The sequence below is a fragment of the Euprymna scolopes genome, chromosome 21 (assembly GCF_053919585.1).
Source record: "Euprymna scolopes isolate OS-2025 chromosome 21, ASM5391958v1, whole genome shotgun sequence".
Lineage (NCBI taxonomy): Eukaryota > Metazoa > Mollusca > Cephalopoda > Sepiida > Sepiolidae > Euprymna > Euprymna scolopes.
The window spans coordinates 32,930,853-32,956,282 of NC_136502.1; the positions used below are offsets into that span (position 1 = coordinate 32,930,853).

Here is a 25,430-nt window from a genome sequence, read left to right on the forward strand (position 1 = left end):
ATCACTTAATTATTATATGAATCAGTGAATCTATTATGCCCTTAACTCATTAGAAGAAATTGCAATTATCAATCGTTCAAATGAAAATGAACTGTGATTTGAAATGATTAAAATCCGAAAATTAGAAGAGAAGCTGCATATACCTTTCATATGTTTCCATTACGACATTTTAATTATATAAAACAAAGTCATTAAACCCAATTATTCGTACTAACTATCTACATTAATTTATGAATCTTCTACCAAATGTTCTATTTAATAATTAATAAGTTTATTGATTCTAATGTGTGTATACATGCTTATATAAATAACATCAATAAATTATCAACTATTACACATTTTTGCATGTAAAAAAACTAAACTACAAAAATAAAAACGATTGATCTATCTTTGATATATATATATATATATATATATATATATATATGTATATATATGTATATATATAAAGAATAGATTTAAACGAATAGAAAGATGCTAAAAATGTCTTTATCAGTACAAATCGAACGGGACACGAAGGTCAGACAATTTCTCAATTTGATTTACTGTGACAAATGAATCACGATGTTTCTTTTAGTGAAATCTTAACATCTTCGCGGCAGAATTTCGACAGACACTTTCCGACTCTAGGTACAGTTGGTGAGCTTAGTTAAAACATTTAAACTTAATCAATGCAACCAAAACAAAAAAAGGAAATTTTAAATAATCTATTTTTTATAACAAAGAACCGGGATAAATACAATCTAATACTGTTATGCCGTTGTTTAAATTGATCTTTTTTACTTCTGTCTTTTTCTAACGTTTGTCCGCATTTTTTTCCCCGCAACGTACTCAGTGGAGATGACAGATAAAGTGATCTAATTATTCGAATATATCAGTCGATCAATTCGTGGCTGGATAGTTTGAACTATCAAGCATAACTATCTAAAAACAATACCCATAATAAGAACAGATGCTTGAAACAGCATACAAAATACAGACGACTAACTGACCGAACCGACCAAAGCCGAACTCACTCCCGAAATAGTAAACAGGCTTTCTCCGAAGAAGAAAGTGTTATGGGAGTATGAAATTCACAAGCGATCCTCAGTCACATTTATATTCCCATCAGAGGAGACGATAAGGTTAGGTTTTCCCAGCTCTTGCAGGGAAGTGTCGACGTCCGCCTACATACAGCGCCTGGTATTCCCAAATAGTCACTTATCTGCTACTTACCAGGCTAAATGTTGCTTAACTTCCGTGATCTAATGAAAACCGGTGTGTTAACATGTTTGTACAGTATATAATATAAAGAGTTGTGCATAATTCACTTTAGCATTTTAAAATGGATTTTATTTTTCAATAAATTATTTTTTATATACGTGACATTATTATCGATATACGAATTAAGATAAAAAGTTTAATCTTTAAACCATGTAATAAAAAAGAAGAATTAATCAAACCCATGCATTTTCAAATTGCAAGATAAATTATTTTTATTGTAAATTGACTTCGGTGCTACCAAGTGATTATTAGCCAACCTGTAGTAAATTGTTCATAAAATAATCCCGGTCTTACTTTTGTAGGAGTTGGTGTAGGTCTCTATTTTGTTTTTGTTTTTTTGTTTTGTTTTTTATAGAATGTTCTATGTTTGATAACTGATTTGTACTATTAAATTCATTATGAATCAATATTAGATGCATTTTTTAATAAAGCCAAACGAAATAAGTTCTTTTCTTTAAAAGATATGTTTATTTATCTTTAAAGACACGAAGCAAGCTTTCGCTCATATCAGGGCATTAGTAATCGATTTATTGTCATTTCTCCTTGGAGATGTAAAAAAAATCTTTCTAGGTAATAGACCGCCGAGCTGTTAAACTTAGCCAGAGAGACTTTTACATTTTTATATTTAAAAGAAATCGGTTGATAAAGCTTCGATCGGTAAGATAAACAAATATCTCTATTAAAGAAAAATAAAACTTATATTGTGTGGCTTTCTTAAAAATAAGTCATTCATAACGATGTTTAAAAAAAGTACGACCTTATTTCTTATAAATTATGACTTATTTATTTTATGATAAAATCTTTAATGAAGGAAATGATAAAGTGTGCATAAACATTACAAATAAAATATGTAGGCAGTTTTATACAATACACGGTTGAAAGCAGTTTGGGAACCAAATAAAAGTTAATGTTTAAAGACGAATGTCGACAGAAGTCAATGCCATGTTTCGACTCTCTCTGATCACATGAAACAAATTCGATGCCAATATTGATAAATGTGCTAGGTTATGTCAATGAATTACTCTGTTTTTCGTCCTTTCTTCTGCAATTGCTCACCGGTTTCTAAGAGACTATCTATTGTTTTAGCCCGGTTATTAATACCTATATTCGTCACGTAAATTCTGTTCGAGGAATACAACCGATGTTGAAATTGTGTTAATGTTTCGTTCACAACGAAGCATTTACTTATTCTAAAAGCGGTGAAAAAAGAAGACAAAAGGGTTCGGATTCCGAATTCTTCTTAACAATCAGCATGCTAGTTCTTCTCCTTTTCCACTGCTGCCATCGTAAATCTGTTTTCATCTTCTTCGGAACTGACATTACTGCGCGCACGAAATAAAAAAAAATATATCACTGTCTTCGAATAAACAAAAACTGCCGCCTCAAACCACGATAGCGCCTGAATTAGCACTTATCTTCTTATTTTTCGTGTCGGACTGGTTTCGGGTTCGAATACCAGCGTTTATCTACGGAGGGCACACGCACACTGTTGGCGCTAATTTCTGTGATTCTCCAAAACCTTATTATAATTTCTAAATAATCCAATACTTAAAAGCATATGTGTGTGTATAGAGTAGAAAATACCACGACGTCATGCGTTTAAAAAATACGGTATTTATTAGCAGTGTTCGAAATCACACTCACATGGAAATACAGACAGATAAATTTACTTTATTACGTAGATTAAAAAAAATCCGTGTATAACAGATAACATCGAATCTGAAATAAATAAACAAAAATTCTTTAAGGTGTTATTACAGCAGAATCGTACCATAGACGCCATAAAATAATTATATATATATATATATATATATATATATATATAAATAGAGACGGTTTCTTTCAACATACATTTATAAGTCACGGCCGGGCGCCAACCCAGGTCCCAGGACAAGTGTAGTATCTGTTCCGGCAGATACTGCAATCAAAGACCATATGTGGGGGCAACCCCACATATAAGACCATTGCCCTTGTGGCAATCAGTTATTGGTCAATGTAGGGGAAACCCTTCATACCAATTGTCACTATCCCGCTCCCCTACTCCCTGGGGATCTGGTCCCCATTTCCCTAATCACTCCACATTAAAAAACGGCCTTGTGCCTTATTTGCTCAGTGGGTAAGCAAATAAATACAAGATTACACATTTCTATGACTAACTGTTCGGGATCCATTGACTGTAGACACACACATAGACAGTACGGTACGTAGTTAACTACACAGAAACATAGCATATGAGAGTATGAGTCAACTGGAATTCAGTTGTAAGGTTCTGCCGGAATGTGTAAATATCTCCTCTGGGTCATCTGCAAAAAGTTGAATATCGAATGCAGCATATCCCAGAAAGAACAGATAGAACAGTTGGAAATAAATAATAGACCATTCACTATGACTATCCTACAGCTACACGCCGAGGAAACTGAACTAATAAACTTAACAGAATGATGAGATAAAAAAGGAGAAAGCAGCCTCTATAACAGAATTTAGTGCCCTCCCAATAATTCCAGGTGAAACAAAGCTGAAAATGAAAGATAACTAAATACCAAGGTATTATGTACGGTATGAAGTGAAACTGGAATTTCAGGAAGATCTTCATCATTCCAGTAATTAAAGGATAATAAGGAAAAAGAAAATTTAAAAGCTCTATGGCAAATATATTCGGTGAACAAATATAGATACAAAAAGATTGCGCTGAAATGGAGAATTAGAATGTTTATAAAAGATCTCCAGTTGAAATGATAACGGTTAAATGTTTGGTATACGGTAGAATGCCCCATCCCAAGCTAGAAGAAAATGATGAGATTTCGTTTTTGAACCATACAGACAATCAATTTTATTATTCGGTGTGGTCGTTTTTTTTTTTTTGTTTTTTTTACACAATTACATTTACATATTATTGTTGTTTTTTGTTGTTTGTTTTTTTGTTCAAGAGTAACCAAAACAATAAAACAAATTAAAAGTGATAAAAGATGAATATTCTGAAAATATAATAAAACATTTACAAAAAACCCAATTGAAAGAAAGGAATATAGAGTACACTATATCTGTTTTTTATATTAGACAATAAAGTTGGTTCATATATTACATACAACGTATCCGTGTCGTTGAGATTTTATGTTTGTTGGTTGTTTTTGTTTTACGGCATATCAACCCTTTTCAGGTTATTTAATGCCGAATCCAAAGATTTTGAAGGAAGATTTTTTAATAGAATATATGTGTTGTTTTCAAGTCAGTTTCTATTTAACCCATAGTTGGGACCCTAACAGGTACTACCACTCCGGGTCAGAGTGGACCTGTGAGCAATGACAATTAAAGGGTGAATCCAAACCCACAAGCTGGGGCCTCCCTACTGGATATAGTTTCAGGTCATATCCAGGCCCGAGATTTTAGGAGAGGTGAGAATATAAATATGATCTACTTAGCTGCCCGAAAGGACTCGGCCGTTAAACGACCTTCCGCATGAGAACTCTTGTTAGGTTAGCGTGGTAAGCATTGTTAGTTCCAGTTCGTTCTTCTTGTTACAGTTGCGGCTAGGCTCGCCCTCTTAACACTTCCAAACTTTCTCGCTTTCAGGTTTCCTATTACTTTTTCAATCGTTCATAAACTACATACAATTCCAAATTAACAAATGCCCCAACCTTCTCTCAGTTAATCACAAGGTCAACGACTACATTCATTCTTCAAGACGTACGGTCGAAATTATGTTCTTGAAAAATATGTTTTTTAAATTTTTTTTTCACAATGATATTTTGTATCCTTGCACGTTAACAATAGAAAAAGAATAAGTAAAAGTTATAAAATGTATACTTTCGTATTCCCTTTTTTTACTATATATATATATATAAATATATATATAAATATATATATATATATATATATATAAAATAAGAATTGCAGTTAAGTTTACCAAAATGATCCAATTATCCTATTTGGTTATATATATATACATATATATATATGTGTGTGTGTATATATATATATATATATATATATATATATATATATATATATATATATATATATATATACTAGCAGAAGTACTCGTCGTTGACTGGGTTCAAAAACAGCCTACAGAAAATGGACTGTGATTGATGAAAGTATGATAGGGTATAGAAAGGAGGGGGTGGTAAAGAAATAGGTTTTGATACTCAAACAAAAATTTTACCCTAAGCTAAATATGATGAAAGTAAAGACAATTTTCGCGAAAATATATTTTTTTATATCAACTTTGTTTCAATTCGTAGCCAAGAGTGACCAACAAAATGATGTTTCCTTAAAAAGAGAAAATGTAATATATATAATAATATAAATATACAATAAATAAATTACTATATTCAATAAAAGTTACTTTTATGGTAGAAAAGTTCATAGGTTTGTATTTTCAAGTAGTTTGTAATTTTTTTTTTTTTTTAATTCAGGAACCGGTTTAAAAATTAAAAAAAAAGAAGACATGACCTGAACTTTTATTGACTATGGTAACATTTATTTCTTGTATTTTTTTTTCGCGTAGACACTCTTACTAAATAATATCGACAAAATATCGAAAAACAAAGAAACAAAAACAGTTTTGAAAAATAACGAAGCTTTACTTACTTTAGTAAAAAAATCCGAAACAGATAAATAGGATATTAAAAAAGTAATCACGTAATTACTTTAGTTTTCTTAAAGCAAAGAATCGATATAAATATGAATAAGAAGAAAATGACGCCCTTTTCAAGCAGAACAGCTTCGTTTCAGCTTTAGAGTATTGAGCGGTGTAGTATTGCACGACCGGATTCAGAGTTGTACTATTGTAATGTAAAAACACGCAGAAAGGGTTGTAATCAACTGAATTCCTTCTAGTACACTGACAAAAATAGCTTAAACATATATATAAATAAAAATAAAAAGGTTATGTAAATGTTTTTAAAAAGACACGTAATCACGTGAGCAGGATTTTTTCCTTCTTTTGACACGATAACAAGTAACGTTCAAATTTTTTATTACTTATCTATTTTCGAAAAAAAGAGAGTTATGCAAAATTTGTGTTGAGAGTTGTCTAAAGTTCCGACTTTTTTTTTTTGCTTTCACTTTAATATGAACGTGAATTTATGAGGTGAATTTATTTGACACAATATGATTCAACTCAAAAAACTAAATAAAAGCCAACGTGAATTAAGATTAAAGTTAAGGTGTTATTGTGGACCCTCACCCCTTTTAAAAAAAACTTGTTAAACTTTGTGACATATTTCCATTCTATGGAGGTCAGGCGCGAACGAACACCCAATAATTTTATTATACCATATTTCTTCAAACTGAAACATAATTATCAAATTATACTAACGCAGATAGATATGAAAAGTCTTTATTAAAGTTTGTGCCATATTTCCATGGAGTACAGGCGCGGACGCAGACCCCACAATTTTATTATACCATCCCTATTTAAGTTGAAACATACTTATCAAAATAGTATTATGAAAAACTATATCAAAAAACCTTGTTAATGTTTTTTTTTTCATTTTTTGTTTCCACACTTTGGGGGTCAGGCGCGAACGCAGAGCCCACAATTTTTTGAACCATCGTTCTGCCAGATCAGACATGCCTATTCCTGATCCTCGATACATCTTCTATCATTATATGTATCAGTTTTTTTAGAATAGTCAATCATATAAGAGCCTATTCATGGCAAGACACACACACAGACGTTCAGCTTTATATTATATATATATATATATATATATATATATATATATATATATATATATATATATATATATATTAAAGGGGGGTTAGAACAATTTTCCATAGAGCAGAGTGTATTTTAATGTTATAGTAAAAATGCTTATTTAATTAAAATTCAGGAAAAGAATTTGAAATTAAGCAGTTAGAGCATGTAGAAGTTACAGAAATCATGAATTGCTCCAAGGATTATTACGGCGTTCAAAGGATGAACCATTTTAAGATCATCTGCACTACTTTTCAGGTTTATTTATGGTGTCTTTTTTATTTTTAAAGAAAAAAAAACACCTTATATTTTGCTTATGAGGAAACTTTGGTTTCATAAAAAACTATATGCTAAAATTATTGTCCTTGACTTAATGTTTGTCACAATAAATAACATCGTTTTCGAAACGATCGTACAATTTATTGGCTTTGTTGTGCTCCTTCTCATGTAATGGATTGAATTATTAATTCTAATTTTGAATTATAAATTATTATTCACCTTACCAATATATATATATATATATATATATATATATATATATATATATATATATATATCAGTCTTGATAAAAATGATAAGACCACTTAAGAAAGTAAGCGTTTACGCATATTATCGAATTTTTAATCAAACAAATGGTTGAAACCATTGCAAAAAGGAAAATATGATGGAAAAATGAAATATACTTCATTCGAAATCTTAACACTGATCTAATAATTATTTTTTTAAAACAAACATTTTCACCTGGTCAAAATGATAAGACCACTTTAATAAAATCGGCTAGTTTTGAAAAAATGAATACGACAAAAGCTTTCTATCTGTGTGTATGTATTTGCGTGTTATATTCAAACAATACATATACAGCTCCCCATTTGAGGGTACCAAATTGGTCAAAGGGGAAATTATTTGAATATCTAAATAGTTAGCTCTAGAATTGTTTTATAGTAATGTTCGGATTGCCATTTAGAAAACATAATATGTGCAGATTTAACGGTTACTAAAGAACAATAAATATCTATCATCCTATTATTCGCAACAGTAATGAAAAATAACTTTTTAACTAGAAAACAAAAGAATTGTTTGAGGCATCTGAAATAAGGTTGGAATTTTTCCGTTTCTATATGCCTAGAAATTTTTGATTTTTCCCGATTCCTGATTTCGATGTTAATTCGTCGTTCTGACAGCAGAATTTAGTGAGCCACCAATTCTTAAAATGTTATGCATTTCTTTGAAACCAATTATATAGTAGAGCTTTTAAAAATATGTTGACACCATATTTATTAATATATATTTTTAAATCACATGAGAAATAGTTGCTATTTCATTTCAAGTTCAAAATGATAGTAATCAACTTCAAAGTAGATTTATTTTCAAGGAAAAAGTTAATGAACCTTAAAATTGGTCAATTGACTTCAATATGGATTAATAAATTCGGATTACGATTAATAATTATACAAATAAATTGATATTTATGCTTTTATTTTTTACTTTAAATGGATACACAATAATATAAACGTTCCAAAGAAATTTGAATTTAAATATAATGTCATCTAAGTTAATTGGAGCTGTTGCTTCTGCAGCTTCTTTCGCAGAGGTTTCGCCAACATCATTTTTGCCGATACGGAACTTTTTCTCTTACTTTTACGGTCGGTTCATCCAATGCTTTCTTGGCCTCTTAGTTGTTTGTATTTTGGGGGTTTTCTTCATCTATAATATAAATCTCACCTGTCTGTTAAAATGTATGCATGTTTGTTTATATGTCTCGCAAAAACTTTCGGCAGAGGTGACAGATTTTCATGAGATCGATATCATTTTGAAGCTCGACCCTTCAGACGACAAATATTGAAAAATTGGCCCAAAATATTAATTGCTTCAGCCTCAACTGGGCACTTTTCTACAAGGAGGAACCGATTTTTTCGCCGGTATTTTCGAAACTCATCGCCTCTATTCGATTATCTAGCTTTAATTTAAACCTACGTCACTTCCGGTTTGGCTAACGCGTCATTTTTTTCACTTTCTTTTCCTCCTTCGCGTGCCTGCCCACTACCACTTATATTTTGTGCTCAACCAACACCCTTACACACACCTCCACTTTCTTTTCCGCCTTCGCGTCACGGGTTCGAGCCTGCCTGCCTACTACAACTATTTTTTTTGTTAAACGCACACCTACAAACATCCAGGCAACGCCGGGCACACAGGCTAGTATATATATATATATAAGTCTGAAGAAGCTTTGAGTAAAAAAAAATGTAAAATAAATAAAGAATGCTGTTTAAATTCCCGGAAAAATAAATTTAATTTAATCTATCGCAGACTTGGCACCGAAATAATCCGGCTTCTAAAAGGTTTATAATTACAAAAGAGAAATCAATTATATAAGGATAAACAAACAGCTTTAGCTGAAATTGTTAAATAGAAATAGACTTAGCACTTGCATACGCCGATTTCTCAAATGTCTTCAATTATAAAAGAGAATTTTTCTATACAAGGATGAAAAAAGAAAATCTTAACTAAAATTTTGTAAATAGGAAACGATGATGCTCAGCTGTTTTGGAGATTTAAAAACAAGACAGCTGTTAAAGACATGGTTCTCTCGTGGAGAATACCACTTCCCCAATAAGAAAATGTTGAATAATAGGTAACTATTTATACTAATATATGAAAATAAAAAAAAATGAATTATTAATAATATATATATAAGTAAATTTAACAAGATTACAAGATCCATTTTGCGACATGTTAACTAGCATATAAATGCTATGAGAATAAAAATGCATAAAAGATGAAGTATCTTTGGTAACAGAAAGGCAAATAGATAATAGGGAGAAAACCTAGCCATGAATATCTAAAAACACTTTATATATGCATTTATTTATTTTTTATTTTTTTTATATAAATACAGTCATATCTTGCTACGATGTGCAGACCGTTTCAATCATATTAGATATAATCAGGCAAGAAATATTAAGGTACAAAAACTTAAATTCAAATATTTCGCACATCGTAGCAAGCCATGACTGTATTTACATGAAAAATTAATATATAACTTGCTGTCTTACGATTGAGCACTATCACGACCCTTGTTGAAATTCAATTATTTTTCAATTCTTGGATAACTTCCAACCGAAAAACTAATATATATATATATATATATATATATATATATATATATATATATATATATTAACAATTTTGTACCCCCAGGCATTAATGTTTCCTGCTTATGCGCTCTGCAGTTTAGTAATTTATAATTACTGTTGGTCAAAATATTCGGCACTTGTCACAAAGCCATTCTTATGCCTCTTAGGCTTAATTTTTTCCTCTAAGCCGTCGAAAAATAACACACAAATGAAATTGAATTAAGTAACTATGGATGCTATTTTGGTGAGCGTTCACAGTTTACAAACAGCGAAGTCAACAATATGAAGTCGGAAGTTGGCTACCTTTTCTTACCTCTCTTAAAAGAGTTCAACTTAATTTTTTTAAGAGAGCTTTACAACTATGATATGGTAATATAAAAATTATATATATATATATATATATATATATATATATATATATATATATATATACCAAATTAGTGGTAAAAGTCTATATTCCAAATTTCAAGATGTTGACCATCTTACAATTTATTCTGTTAACTATGTTGACATGCACAATTCTTGACAACGCAAAATCAGTCATTTAATTATACTATCAATCAATGAATTTATCTCGCCCTTATCTCAAACTTTTCGTCTGATGAGATGCGGGCAAAACAAATTCATTGATTGATATAATATGAATGATTTTGCGCTACGAAACGGGTACTTTCAAGAATTGTGCATGTCAAACATGCTCGAAAGAATATATAGTAAGATGGTAAATATCTGGAAATTTGGAATATAGACATTTATCATATATTTGTTATACGCTCTGTAATTACATCGAGCTTTGTAATTTGAATTTGTATAAACAAAAGGTGAAATATAATTGACGAAACACATTTCCACACAAACATACACACATAGGGTGTGAATTCCATATAGGAACGTTGATTTAATTTGAAAAACATAAAATACGCATACAAGTAGGAAAATAAGCAAACATTTTACTTGTTTGAAATTCATAACATAAATATATTTTGGAGCTAAACTCCATCCTCATATTTTCCTTTTCTTCTTTCTTCCCATGTTTTAAAGTTGGAGAAAGAAAAGTCTATTTGAAAAGAGCTGTGCGTTGTATCTCAGCGATTGGATTTTGAAATGTAAGAACTGTGCGTAGGCAACGCGAGAATGACGTCAAGTGTGTGAATTCTAGATAGAAACGTTGATTTTATTTGAATAAAATAAAATACGCATCAATATGTATATAATATATATATATATATATATATATATATATATATATATATATAGGACAACAAGAGAATGAAATGAAATGAAGACACATAACTATATATAGGTAGATATAGAGTTGATCATTTATTGAATAATCGAATACAGGTAAAATTTGGGGGATAGAAGGGACTCTTTATTCCAGGGCATTTCGAAGCCTAATGCTTCTCATCAGAAGAGTAGAGAAGGTGCTAGCTAGCATGGGGAAGATGCTTAACCTTTTACATCAAGTTATAAGCACTCATAGTCATTGCCACCCTAATCTCCAACGGCCCCCTTATGATCATACTCCATATATCATAACAGTAGAAACTTATAAATATATTGCCGCATATTACCTTTTAGTTTTACAACCTTACATAACCCTCCCCCCCACCACCAAATTAATGAAAAATGACCCGCTTAATCTCAATACTACGTTAAAGACAATTTATATTCTTATATATCATACTATATATAATAAGCTTCTCCTTATTTATTTAGAATTCATTAAAGCTTCCCCCAACACTCTATAATTCCTCTTAATCTTTTTTATCCCTAACGGACCTCACGCTAGACGCCGAATCTCCCCCATGCTACCTAGCACTTTCTCTACTCTTCTGATGAGAAGCGTTAGGCTTCGAAATGCCCTGTCATAAAGAGTCCATTCTATCCCCCAAATTGTGTCTGTATTCCATTATTCAATAAATGATCCATTCTATATCTACCTATATATATAGTTTTGTGTCTTCATTTCATTCTCTTGTTGTCCTATTGTGTAAGCTCCAATAATTATTGTTGAGCTTGGCATTATCCGGATAGGTCTCCTTTTGTGGAATTGATCTTTCTCTGTCCTATTTTACTTAAAGCTATATATATATATATATATATATATATATATATATATATATATATATATATATATATATATAATTTATTATAATTATTTATTAATAAATAGGGATAATATAAATAATCAAACCGACTGATCTACATGCACGGGTTGCGATCAATACGCACACTTTAATCATAATCATCAAGATGAGGTATACTTAACTGAAAGTTTTGCAGGGTTAAAAGTTTCTAAGTTTATATTAAAACTGAAATTTTCACTGAATATAAAGACGACAGCGTCATTCGGTTCTGATTAAAACAAACGTCATCGGTTTGAAAAGCCCGAAAGTGAAGAACGTCGAAAGTTGAACTTGATTTTGTAAATAGGCATATGTCGGTGGGGGATTCAAATGTACGACTTCTGGCACGTTTCTATCCCTTTGCAATTACAGCGTACAACACGCTAGAGGACAGTCAGAGGAAGGTGGGTGCGTTCGGTCTATTGATACGGATATATTAGCCTGTTCGAATTCGACCAGAACATGTCACCCTGAATTTCATTAGGATTATCTCACGGGCTACGTGCCATACCTGAGGATGTAGGATGGGTCATGAAGCGATATTTGATTAATTTGGGATAACATAGATGAAGAAGAAAGCAAAGGAAAAAATAGCGGAAGTGATAGAAAAACATGTGTATAAGAAGGAAGACAGGATGAAGACAAAAACAGAAAAGAGGTCGAGGAAATATAAAAAGAATAAAAAGAACAAAGAATCGGACAAATGGGAAAATGAAGCCAACAGAAACTAAAAGCAAAAACTAAATAAATCTATATCTACAAAAGTGAAAATGTCTGTCTGTGTACATTTCCCTACCAAATAACTCTGTCAATGTTCAGTCTACAGACTCAAGATTTGACATATAGAGTATTGAAATTTGGAAAAACCCTTTTTAATCGGCTTTTCGCCAAACATATGGCCGCCAAATGTCAAAGTTCAAAATATTTGACCTTTGCGGTCTCCTGCAAACTACTACTTTTGGGTCGAAACATTTGAAAATTTACATAAAACGTATTCAAGACATGCAGTAAGCTTTTTTAATCAGTTTTTGAGCGACAATTTGGCTCCCAAGAGGTCAAAGTTGAAAGAGTTGACGTTTGTAGACTCTATCAAACTCCTCCGACAATTTTGGGTCTAAACACTTGAAATTGTTTATGTAGATTTTCTGGACATGAGTCAAACTTTATATATATCTATATCTATATATATATCTATATATATATATATATATATATATATATATGAAATAAAATGGGGGTGGAAGGACCTGGATACTCAACGTTTCGCCCGATTTATGCGGGCTTCTTCAAGAGGGATGGTCATATATATATATATATATATATATATATATATATATATATATATATATATATATATATACACATAAAGCTATGGACAGTACATAGGGCCCGAGCAAAGCCGGGCTGAACTGTTAGTAAATAAATAAAGAGAACAAAAAAAATAAATGAAGAAAAAAATCAAATTTGTGAGAACAAAAAACAGAACAGAAAAGGAAGTAAAGAAGTAATAAACAGTAGAAGAAAGAAATCAATAAAAAGTAAAAATAGAAAACACAGGTGGAAGAAAAATATGTAAAATGTTGACAGTAAAATAGATGAAATCAAAGACTTGAAAACGTTTTTAATTAACTTTACATTTAAAAAATATAGCAATCAACTAAATTAACTATTGAAGAAAGTGCGAGATGAACAACTATTAACAAGACAATCCAGTACCTAGTATATATTTACTACCCCGAGAGTGTTGGCTGTTAAATGAATAACATTAGCATTGCACCGAGCATAACGAAACCTTACTGGCATGCATATCAAACGTAATCACAAACCATTTATATTTAATTCTTAGAAAAATACATACTCATTTCGATTTTGTCAACTATCATTCAAACAAAAATCTTCTATGACAAAGAGTAGTAATAAAAAAAATGACGAGGAATGACATGTTCGATGGCTATGAGACAAAAAAAACACAAAAAAATAGGAGTGAGGTAAAAGCGAACAGAAAACACAGTAAACAGCTTTTTTCTTTATGTGGCAGCTAAATATTTTATAGCACACTTTGTAGTCAAACAACGACTGCAAAGTATCTTAACCTAGTTTACACTTGATCGCCCTACATTGAGTTATAAAACGCCAGTCTCTCTATTTGTTCAACTAAATATAGCCTCTAGAAATGCACTGAAGAGTAAGAACTGTGTCGTCTCCTTAAATTGTTTGCTGATCTTTTCCTCTTTGCCAACATTTCGTATTTCAATATATTGATTTGTATATATTTGGCACTTTCTAAGACACACATATTTCTTTAAATACACGGTAAAGGTATTGCTAGATGGTAGAACACTGTTCCCCTTGCTTGCTTTTCGGCCGACTACAATATAGTGGCCTTCAAGTCGAATGTAAACAAGTTCTTGTTAAGCCGCCCCTCTAAATAATTCTAATGCTACTAATTTACATAATTAATGATTACTACACTACCACCTTACATTCATTAATAATTATCCTCGAATGGCTTTCGAGTGGTGATTTCCTTATCGAAATACATATATATATATATATATATATTAACATGTTATATTTAGATTATTTGTATATATATACATATATACACTGCGTGTCAAATTATTAATGAGATAACATTTTTTTACCAGTTTCAGAAACTTCGTATCAAAAGCTTCAGAAACGTAGGCAATGCTAGGCTGCGCATCCTGTGAAATTTTCGTACTGTTCTGCGCAATATAAACAACTTGCTACCGTAATCGCTGAATCCACGGTATTTGCGGTGTGTCAAATTATTAACAAGGCAGTTTGTTTCGACAATAAAATGGGCCGTAAAGGTAATTTGAGTAGTTCTGAAAAGAGAACTATTACAGAACAGCTAGCAAAAAGTAAAACTACTCTCGAAATATCGAAAATGATAGGAAGGTACCATCAAAGAACTTTGTCAAGGACGAGACAAAGGTACGTAAGAGAGCAGATAAAGGTAAATCTAGAGTTGTTTCACGCCGTTCTCTACTCCAAATTAAACGTGAAGTTGTTAAGAACCCTGGGAAGACAAATGGAAAAGTCTTTGACCAAGCCGGATTGAAGAATATCTCAAAAATACTCGATATCGCCTTTTGAAAGAAGTGGCAAAGTCTGTTAAGCCTGTGACAAAGCCTCCATGAAAGCAACATCACATACAAAACCGATTGAAATGGGCAGAGGACAACATGAAAACGGATTTTTCCAAAGTTTTGTTCACGGATGAAGTGCGTGTCACTCTTGATGGCTCTGATGGCTAGAGCAAGGGATGGGTGTTAGATGGGCGACATCGTCATCGGCGTTTAAGGCGCCAACAAGGTGGTGGTGGGATGATGATTTGGGCTGGGAGTATCGGAGGTACGTTTCTTGGCCCATGGAGAATCCCAGAAGGCGTAAAAATGACGTCAAATGCTTACATAGCTTTTCTGACGGAGCACTTTGAACCATGGCTGAAGAAGCAAAGGTTGACGTCCAGAAAAAAAAACATTATTTTTATGCAGGATAATGCTACTTCGCATGCAGCAAACAAAAGTAAAGAGTATTTGCAACAACTGGGGTTCCCTGAGCTACTGAAGATGGAGTAGCCTGCAAATTCACCAGATTTGAACCCAATTGAGAACCTTTGGAGCATCATGAAGCGACGTCTCTATGCAAGTGAACGTCAATTTAAGAGCAATGAAGAGCTGTGGGATACTCTCCAAGAGGTATCGCGAGGAATAACTGTTGACGAAATCACATATTTTACTAATCCTGTAGACCAACGTCTCTTACAAGTCATTCATAAAAAAGAATCGCATATTCCCTACTAATTATGTCAACGTAGAAAGTGCTATGTAGTTATTGTGTTCTAAGTATGTTTCCTACCTAGTTCATTTAATGTTTGAAAATTATTTCAATGATCAAGTTATGAAATTAATAGATATTCCTATCTTCAACATAGTTTCGCTAATACTGCTTAAAATACTTTTATTTTATGACTGGAGTAGCTGAATAGTATTGTAAGCACTTTCTCAACGTTTCATGGATTTTTATTCACATGTTCTCTAAATATTAATGAAAAAATGTAAACTCATTAACAATTTGATACGCAGTATATATATATATATATATATATATATATATATATATATATATATATATATATATATATATATATATAGTAATTTATAAAATATATATGCCGATTAAGCTACACTGAATATTCTGCGTTTCATCCACTATAGGATTCTTCAGGCTTTCGTATATTAAATTTATGTGAGTAAATGAATATATATATATATATATATATATATATATATATATATATATATATATATATATATATATATTGAAAGAGAGAAAGAGAGAGAGATTTAGTAATAAGTAGTGACGTATAGATATAATTATAATATTGTATATCTAAAAGCAAAAATGTTTAACGCTTCCAAAATGCTTACGATAAATATTCGCATGGACCAATATACTGGATAAATACTAGGTAAATTTAATTATAAGTGACACTCTTTTGAAAGTTGAAGGTCCAATCTTCAGTGCCAGCTGTACCACGAATAACATTGCAAATGACTAAATATTTTCAACCGCTAACTGCTGACAAAACGTTTGCATGCTATCTCAAGAATTAGATAAAGGGTTCCGCTCAAAATCTATGTAGATTCCTAAATCTCATAACATAAACATGAAGACTTTCAGAGGTTACATTGGAAGAAGCGTTGTGCGAATAAACTCAAGATTAGCACAAATTATCAGATTATATTTTTAATTGTAAATTTTATTTTTACTGTTCAACTATTGAGTTCCCGACTCTCTTCTGAATCCTGTCTAAAGGTTAGAGACTAGTATCAGATTTACTCGTCAAATGGAGCAACAATACTCCATGCATAGGTGAATGGTGGTCTTGTAGATAAACGAGATACTTTCAGACCTAAGAAACTTTCTAGATTTTACTTTTTAATCGCAGATGAACATATCCCGGCCCAAAGAAAACTTTATTGATCGAAAAAGAAAAACAGAATCAGAATCAACACACGTTGCAACACGCAAAAAACAAGTGTATTTATGCCAGTAACGTAAAAGTCTTATGTTCTGGTGCCGATGAAGTCGCAGAAGGCGTTTTTTATATTGTTTAGGTTTTTGAAACAATTCTCACGCAGAAAGTTGTCGAGATGCTTGAAAAAGTGGTACTTGATAGGTGAGATATTTGAAGAGTATGATAAATGATGCAGTATTTCGTAGTCCAATTTGTTCAACTTCTGCCGCGTCGTTTTAACAACATGCGGTCTGACATCGTCGTGGAAGAGAATTGGGCCTTTTCTGTTAACCAATGGTTGGTAATGTTGTCGAAGTTTTTGACGCATTTCCTCCATTTGTTTATAGTACATTTCTGCCGTAATCGTTTCATTTGAATTTTAAAAAAATCTGTAATAAATAAGACCGGCTTAAGACAACCAAACAGGCAGCATGACCTTGTTTTGGTGCAACTCATGTTTCGGGAAGTGTCGTGAAACTTCGTAGGCGTCCAACCACTGAGCTGAACGTCATCAGTTTTCGTAAACAACCCATTTTTAATCGCAATTAACAGCCCGGAAAAGAAGGGAAAACGACTCTTTAAAAGCGCGTTTCTTTTGGTTGTCGTTCAAATAAGTGAAGCACGCATTTATCAAGTTTATTTTCTTTACGATCTCTCCCAAGTGTGTATAAATCGTCGTATACCTTACATCTAATTCAGAAGGAAGTTCTCGAACAGCTGTGCATGGATTGGCTTTGACTCACGCTCTTAATTGATCGTTGTTCACATTTGATCGCCGACCACTACGCTCATCATGTTCAAGACTCTCGTCACCGCCACGAAATTTCTAAAACCAACATTGTGCTGTTCGTTCAGTAGTAGTTTCTTGCATTATGCTTCGTTGATATCGCGATCAGTTTCAGCAGCTTCTTGAGGTTGCTTGCATTGAAATTAGAAAATCGTGCGAATTTGCTTTTGTTTCGTCCACCGTTCTGAACAGAAGACATAATTCTTTTAAAACGATTGTAATTTAAACGATTAGATAGGATCAAAAACGCTACTGAAAATGGTACATAAAGAAAAGTTATGACAAAAACTTGTTTTAAAATACATCATATAAAATCGAAATTACAAATTCCGAAAAAACTTTCTTGTCAACCTTATATATATATATATATATATATATATATATATATATATATATATATATATATATATATATATATATTACTACAAAAGTACCCGTCGTTGACTGTGTTCAAAATCAGCCTACAGAAAATGGACTCTGATTTATGAAAGTATAATAGATTATGAGAAGGAAGGGTTGTAAAAAGATAGCTCCTAATTTGGGGGTATCAAAACTAAAGCAAAATATGATGAAAGGAAAAATAAAATAGATAAACCCCATAATTTATTATACCATACCTGTTCACACTGAAATACTTATCACAATATTCTGTGGGTCTATATTAAAAAAAAACCTTGTTAAACTTTGTGACATATTTCCATTCTATGGAGGTCAGGCGCGAATGAACACCCCATAATTTTATTATACAATATTTCTTCAAACTGAAATATAATTATCAAAGTACACTTACTCAGATAGATATGAAAAGTCCTTATTAAAGTTTGTGCCTATTTCCATTCTATGGAGGCCAGGCGCGAACGCAGACCCCACAATTTTATTATAACATCCCTATTTAAGTTAAAACATACTTATCAAAGTATTCTTATGTACATCTATATCAAAGACACTTGTAAACTTTTTTTTTAAATTTTTAAATTTTTTGTTTTTTTTTCCATACTCTGTGGACCAGGCGCGTACGCAGACCCCACAATTTTAATGAATCATCATTATGCCAGATCAAACATACCCATTCCTGTGTCTCGATACATCTTCTATCATTATATTCGTGACCAGACACACACATACAGACGTTCAGCTTTATATATATATATAATTAGCTTAATATATATATATATATATATATATATATATATATATATATATATATATATATATATATAATTAGTTTTTATTGGATAAAGAAATCCAGCAGAGTGCTCAATTATAAGGAAAATCCGAAAATAAGAGATTATTATTTATATTTTGTTTACAGAAAACCTTTGCTGAGATAAGTCATTGGTACTGTCGGTTTCAAACCCGATAATTAGGATCGTTTTAACTACCCATATCAAGCTCTCTTCAGATAAGCATTGGCTGAAGAGAGCTTGTTATGGGTATCTAAAACGATCCTAATTATAGTGTTTGAAACCGACGGTACCAATGATTTATCTCAGCTAAAACGACCTTATAATGCTCAAGGTTGAAATATCGGCAGTGTCAGCGTCAAGCAGGATCGCTTATATACATTTTCCATATATATATATATATATATATATATATATATATATATATATATATATATATGAGTACAGATGATGTTTTCTAAATATAACCCATGTTTCAAGCTAATATTAATATGGTGGCAACGTTAGTGTGTCGTAACGTTATTACCTGCTGATTGCCTCTGGGTTATAATTCTTTATCTACTTGAACCGAAGATGAGAATCGAATATCTATCATGCCTTCCTAATTAACGCCGACCATTTCTTTCAAGGGAAATTAAGAAACAAGCAATTATAACTTTTTCAGCCATTTTACATCTATGAGATAATTAACCGTCTTCAGATATACACTGGAAGTGTGAACTCATCTAATAGATGAATTAATAGATATAAAAATGGCATGAAAGCAAAAAAAAAATAAATAAATAAATAAATAAACGATCTAATAGATATACTAGTAGGCCGCCCGGCGTTGCCCGGTCTCAAAATACGCATGAATAGTATAGTTTAATGAATGCAAACAGAAATACCGTACGTTTATAAATTCCTTTAGAAAAATAAAGTAAAAAAAAAAAAACGGAAAACAAGTAAGACATATGCATCTAAGTATTATGTTTTTTTTTTAAAGTTCACTACTTGTAGTGTAAAATAAAACACTTGAGCGGAGATCGAAATTAAAACATAAAGACACTGAGTCAAGTACGATAACCATAAGGCCAGCTTGATACGTTTGCAAAAAGTGTTTTAAAACATAGTTATTTTTAACAATGGTACCGATTCACGCATGCGCACTCGTGAAATAGTTGACACTTTAAAATCCAATGAGGCCAAGTAGCAAGGTTTTCTATCCTGTCTATGTATAAGAGTAAATGCATCCTAAAATGAAATACTTTTGCCACATTTGGGAAAGAGCAGTTCGGCGCCACCTATCCTGCCTCGACTGAGTTCAAACCGGCTAAAAACCTAATAGCGGATGCCCGTTTACTTTTCATTGCAACCTCTTTCTCACATATAAGACGTTGCGAGCCTGTTTCTGGACAATCGTTATTTTCATAGCAAGTTCTCGTCCGAGCTTTAATTTCCCTTGTCAAAGTTTCACAAAAAAACTACACTTACTACATCCATTATCAACCCCCCACTTCCTATCTGTGTGTTAATATAAACGCATATTCCATGAACAAACCTTCTTTAGTTGAATTGTTGGCTAGTACTTTTTGCAGATTCCACGACCATATGTAACAATGTTGTAATTCTTTTTAAATAAAGAGTAAAAGACTTTGTGCTATGAATATCAATAAACAAACACACACACACACACACACATATATATATATATATATATATATATATATATATATATATATATGTCATCCACAATGCGGCTAAACTAGCAACTACTTCTAGCCAATACTGAAACTCGACCATCTAGGTAATAGTCAGCGCTTCTAAGCGTTACGATATTTACCTGCTGTTTGAATTACAATGTTTTAAACAGACACACGCACACACACACACACACACACACACACATATATATATACATATATACATACATATATATACATATATATGCATACATATATATGCATATATATACACATACATATATATGCATACATATATATATATATACATATATATATATATGCATACATATTATGATTGCAACGTCTTGTCAGACGAGTGCCACTCCCTCAGACACTGAAAGTTCATGAGCCCGAAAAATGATATATAGTCCTGCCAGCGAATTCACATGCTCAAGCAGACATGACCCTAAAGACGGTCATTGTTATACATACATATATATACACTCACACACACATATACATGCGTACATGCACAATACACACACATACATATACATACACACACATGCAAACATAAACAAGACGGTCATTGGTATACATACATATAAATGTATACATGCATACATACATACATACATAATGTCTATAAGCATACGCTCATATATACCCATGTACATACACAATGCATAATACACAAACATACATATACATACCCACATTCATACATATACATCCACATATACAAATACATACACACATATACTTACACATACATATACGTACACATATGCACATATATATACATAAACTTAGCTACATATACATATACATCCATATATATGCATACACATACACACATACATGCACACATACAAATACATATACATACACATCTGCATACATACACACACATGCATATACACACATATATGCATACAAACGTTTATAAATGTATATATGTACACACTCAAACATATATACACATATACATACATATTACACATAGATATAAATACATATAAACTCACATGTACATATATAAATATACACACATACATATATAAATATACATACACATACATAGATACAAATAATGATGGCAGAATAATTTTTACATGCATCCAGCATTACAGACGTACACACGTCACAGCTTTTTTGTCGCAACACGACTTTTTTCTTTTTTTTTATAATAGACAAATACCTGAGGGAGTATCTATACAAAGATGATGTTACAGAGTTTTATCTTTGTACGACAGCTAAATCTCTCTCTCGGTTCAAAATGGTGACATCCAGCAACAAGCAAGAGTAAGATAGCCAGCAACAAGTCAAACTGCAGACCAGCTTAATGCGGGTACTGGTCTCCCGCTTTTTTTTAAATAAAAAGTTTTGTTGAGACAGACACTTTTAGAATAGTAACTGACGATGAAATAAACAAATTCACACATTTTTTCATAAATAAACTCAGTGACGGATAGTCAGAATGTAAAGTCAGTCCACCGACATAAATTAAAGGCGCTTACTTTTTTTTTTTTTAAATAAAAAGTTTTGTTGAGACAAACACTTTTGGAATAGTAACTGACGATGATATAAACAAATTCACACATTTTTTCACAAATAAACTCAGCGACGGATGGTCAAAATGTAAACTCAGTCCACCGACATAAATTATACATATATATACATACATATATATACATATATACATACATATATATACATATATACATATATATATGCATACATATACATATATACACATATATATACATACATATATATACATACGAGAGAGAGAGAGAGAGAAATTGTGTTTTAGAGACCGATAACTTTAAATTAAAATAAATTACAGAAAAAAATATTTTGATTATCCAAACATCATATATATATGTGTGTGTGTGTGTGTGTGTGTGTGTGTGTGTGTGTGCAAAGAAAATAATCTGATAGGTTTTAATTGTACGAACAAAATAGCCAGTTGACGGGTCCACTTTGTGAACTTATCCGTTCTTCAAATGTGTGTGCGTTTTTTTTTTGTTTTTTTCAGTAAATTTATTGAGTCACACGTTATTTACACGTGGCTCCACACTTTTTAAAAGCACACGATAAATTGCCAAACAAAGATGAACTCAAAATAACCGATAGTTTCCAAATCTATAATTAAAGAAAATAGATGAGTCAAGTTAAATCTTGCCGCCTCTAAAAAAGCTACATATACTATGTGTCAAAAATAATGGAATCACCTCGTATTTTTTAATAATATTAATAAAATTCTAAATGTTTATTTATTTTTTATTTATATGTGTGTGTGTGTATATATACCAATAAAATTTTCAAACCGATGCACCGAATTGAAAAATTCTTTTTTCCCCCCCTGAAAGGTGTGATTCCCTAGATTGTCCTTATCTATATATGGTTCGTAACGAAGAACGCAGTCACACAAAAAGCCCGAAATAAGTTTTTTTTTTTGGGGGGGGGGGCGTTTCGTGCAACTGTCGAAAAAGTTACCTGACCATGTCAACGGAATTTAGCACTGTCTGTATACACTCACGGTAAAATCTTTCGACATACGGACAGGACTTGTAGCGAAATGGATAACGCGTCTGATTACGGATCAGAAGATTCCAGGTTCGAACCCTGGCAAGTTGGTAATAATTTTAACAATCATTTTATCCAACGTTTACGCTTTATCTGACTCTTAATTAGAGTATTTTTGTTTCTTCAGTGATTTTGTTTTGTGCATGTGGGAATTTTCCATAATAGATAAGTATTGATGGCAAGACGATGTTGAGTGTACTTGATATTGAGTGTACTCGATTTTGTGTTTGACTCGGCGTTGTGCGTGCCGACGCGGCGCAGCGTTAGTTTTGCACAATTTTAAACAAATATGAAGATTTCATAGGCGGTTTCATTTTTTTTTTATTCATGGTTATTTTTATCCGGGATTAATTAGTGACATTTTTTAAGAGTAAATTAGCACGAAAAAAAGAGGAATGATAGCTCTATCAGATTGCCAAAAAGGACAGATTATTGGTGCCCGAATGGCAGGTTATAATGCAATCAAATTAGAAGATGGGGTGAGCATATCGAGAAACACGATCTCAGAGATGATGACAGCCTATGAAAACAAAGTGAAAACATTCTCTTCTAGAAGAAATTCGAAGCTGTCTGAAAGAGATCGTAGTAAACACTGAGGAAATAGCACAAAACTACGTCACCTAAAATTATTGCAGAGCTTTACAGCTATGTGGATAATCCAGTTAAAACTAAATTATCCACATAGTTGTAAAGTTTTAAACCAAAACTGTTCGCTAAGACCTTCACATAGCTGGATTTCATAAAAAGGCTATCATAACTTGTTCAAATTTTGAACATGTTTCAATTATGTTTCAAACTTCTTACTAAACTATTAGTTCATGCATCCACATTAAACGTTAAAAGAAGATGTATCTAATTAATTTCCAACATTTACCTCAACAATGTTACATCCGTTAGTAAAGTAAGGTAGTAAATTATAAAATTATAGATGCCAATTAAACTACACAGAACTTTACTAGTAAGGAATTGTCGAACAAATACATGGAGTTTATGTTATCTCATGCTTATATATTTACAAATGGTATTAAGTTTGCCAGCTAACCAATCAGAGTCATACAACAAATTATTTAATTAACTGCATACATAAAAGCACGCGGTAACATCAATTATATGCATTAGCCTGAAGATTCTTTACGAGGATGAAACGCGAAATTTCTATGTGGCTAAATTGACTTATGCGTTATTATTTTAGTAGGGGACGAAGGATTTTGTAAACTATTCTCTTTTTACGCCGTCCTTAATCGTACATACAAATCGTCGATTATTTGCCATTATGACAAAATTCAAATAACATTAAGAACGAACGATGCAAACCAGCTGTGTTTTAAAGAAATATAAATCAGTGTCTCGTAACTTCCAATCCATTACAAGCAAAACATCTGAGAAAAATATTTAGAGAGATTTACTCATGTAATGCATGTCTCCCCGCCACCTTCCCCAGTGTACACTTTACATTTTGCAGAAATAAATACGGACATTACTCAACGTTTTAAAGTGGGCATATTTTTTTCAAGCAATAAATCTCTAATTTAATATTGAGAAAATTTAAAAGAATCTTAATCGGAATCGAGAATTTAGAACGGAATCGATAATTGTATCGGGGAAAAATTTGATGGGAATTGTCCCATCACTAATATATATATATATATATATATATATATATAATTATTTTTTTACTATAATAATTAAATACCTACAGACACTAGTGTTTCATCCTTTCGGGAATCTTCAATGCAGGGTGGCACGATTAAAACGAGCCGAACGATTTGAACCCCGCAACACGAGACATCTCCGGCTCGATTAGCGGAAACCATATCCATTCGGCTACCATTAAACGCGTGAAATTTTAAATGTTCATTGCGTCAGTCAGAAAGTGATCTAATCGTTATACGATGATCTATGTATATATATATATATATATATATA

The 25,430-nt window shown here is 31.8% G+C and overlaps 1 non-coding gene across 1 annotated transcript; it reads left to right on the forward strand.

Moving 5' to 3' along the window:
* Nucleotides 1-23,482: 23,482 nt before the first annotated feature.
* On the forward strand, nucleotides 23,483-23,555 carry Trnar-acg (transfer RNA arginine (anticodon ACG)). The gene has a single exon. It is a non-coding gene; the product is annotated as a tRNA-Arg (tRNA).
* The last annotated feature ends 1,875 nt before the right edge of the window (nucleotides 23,556-25,430 follow it).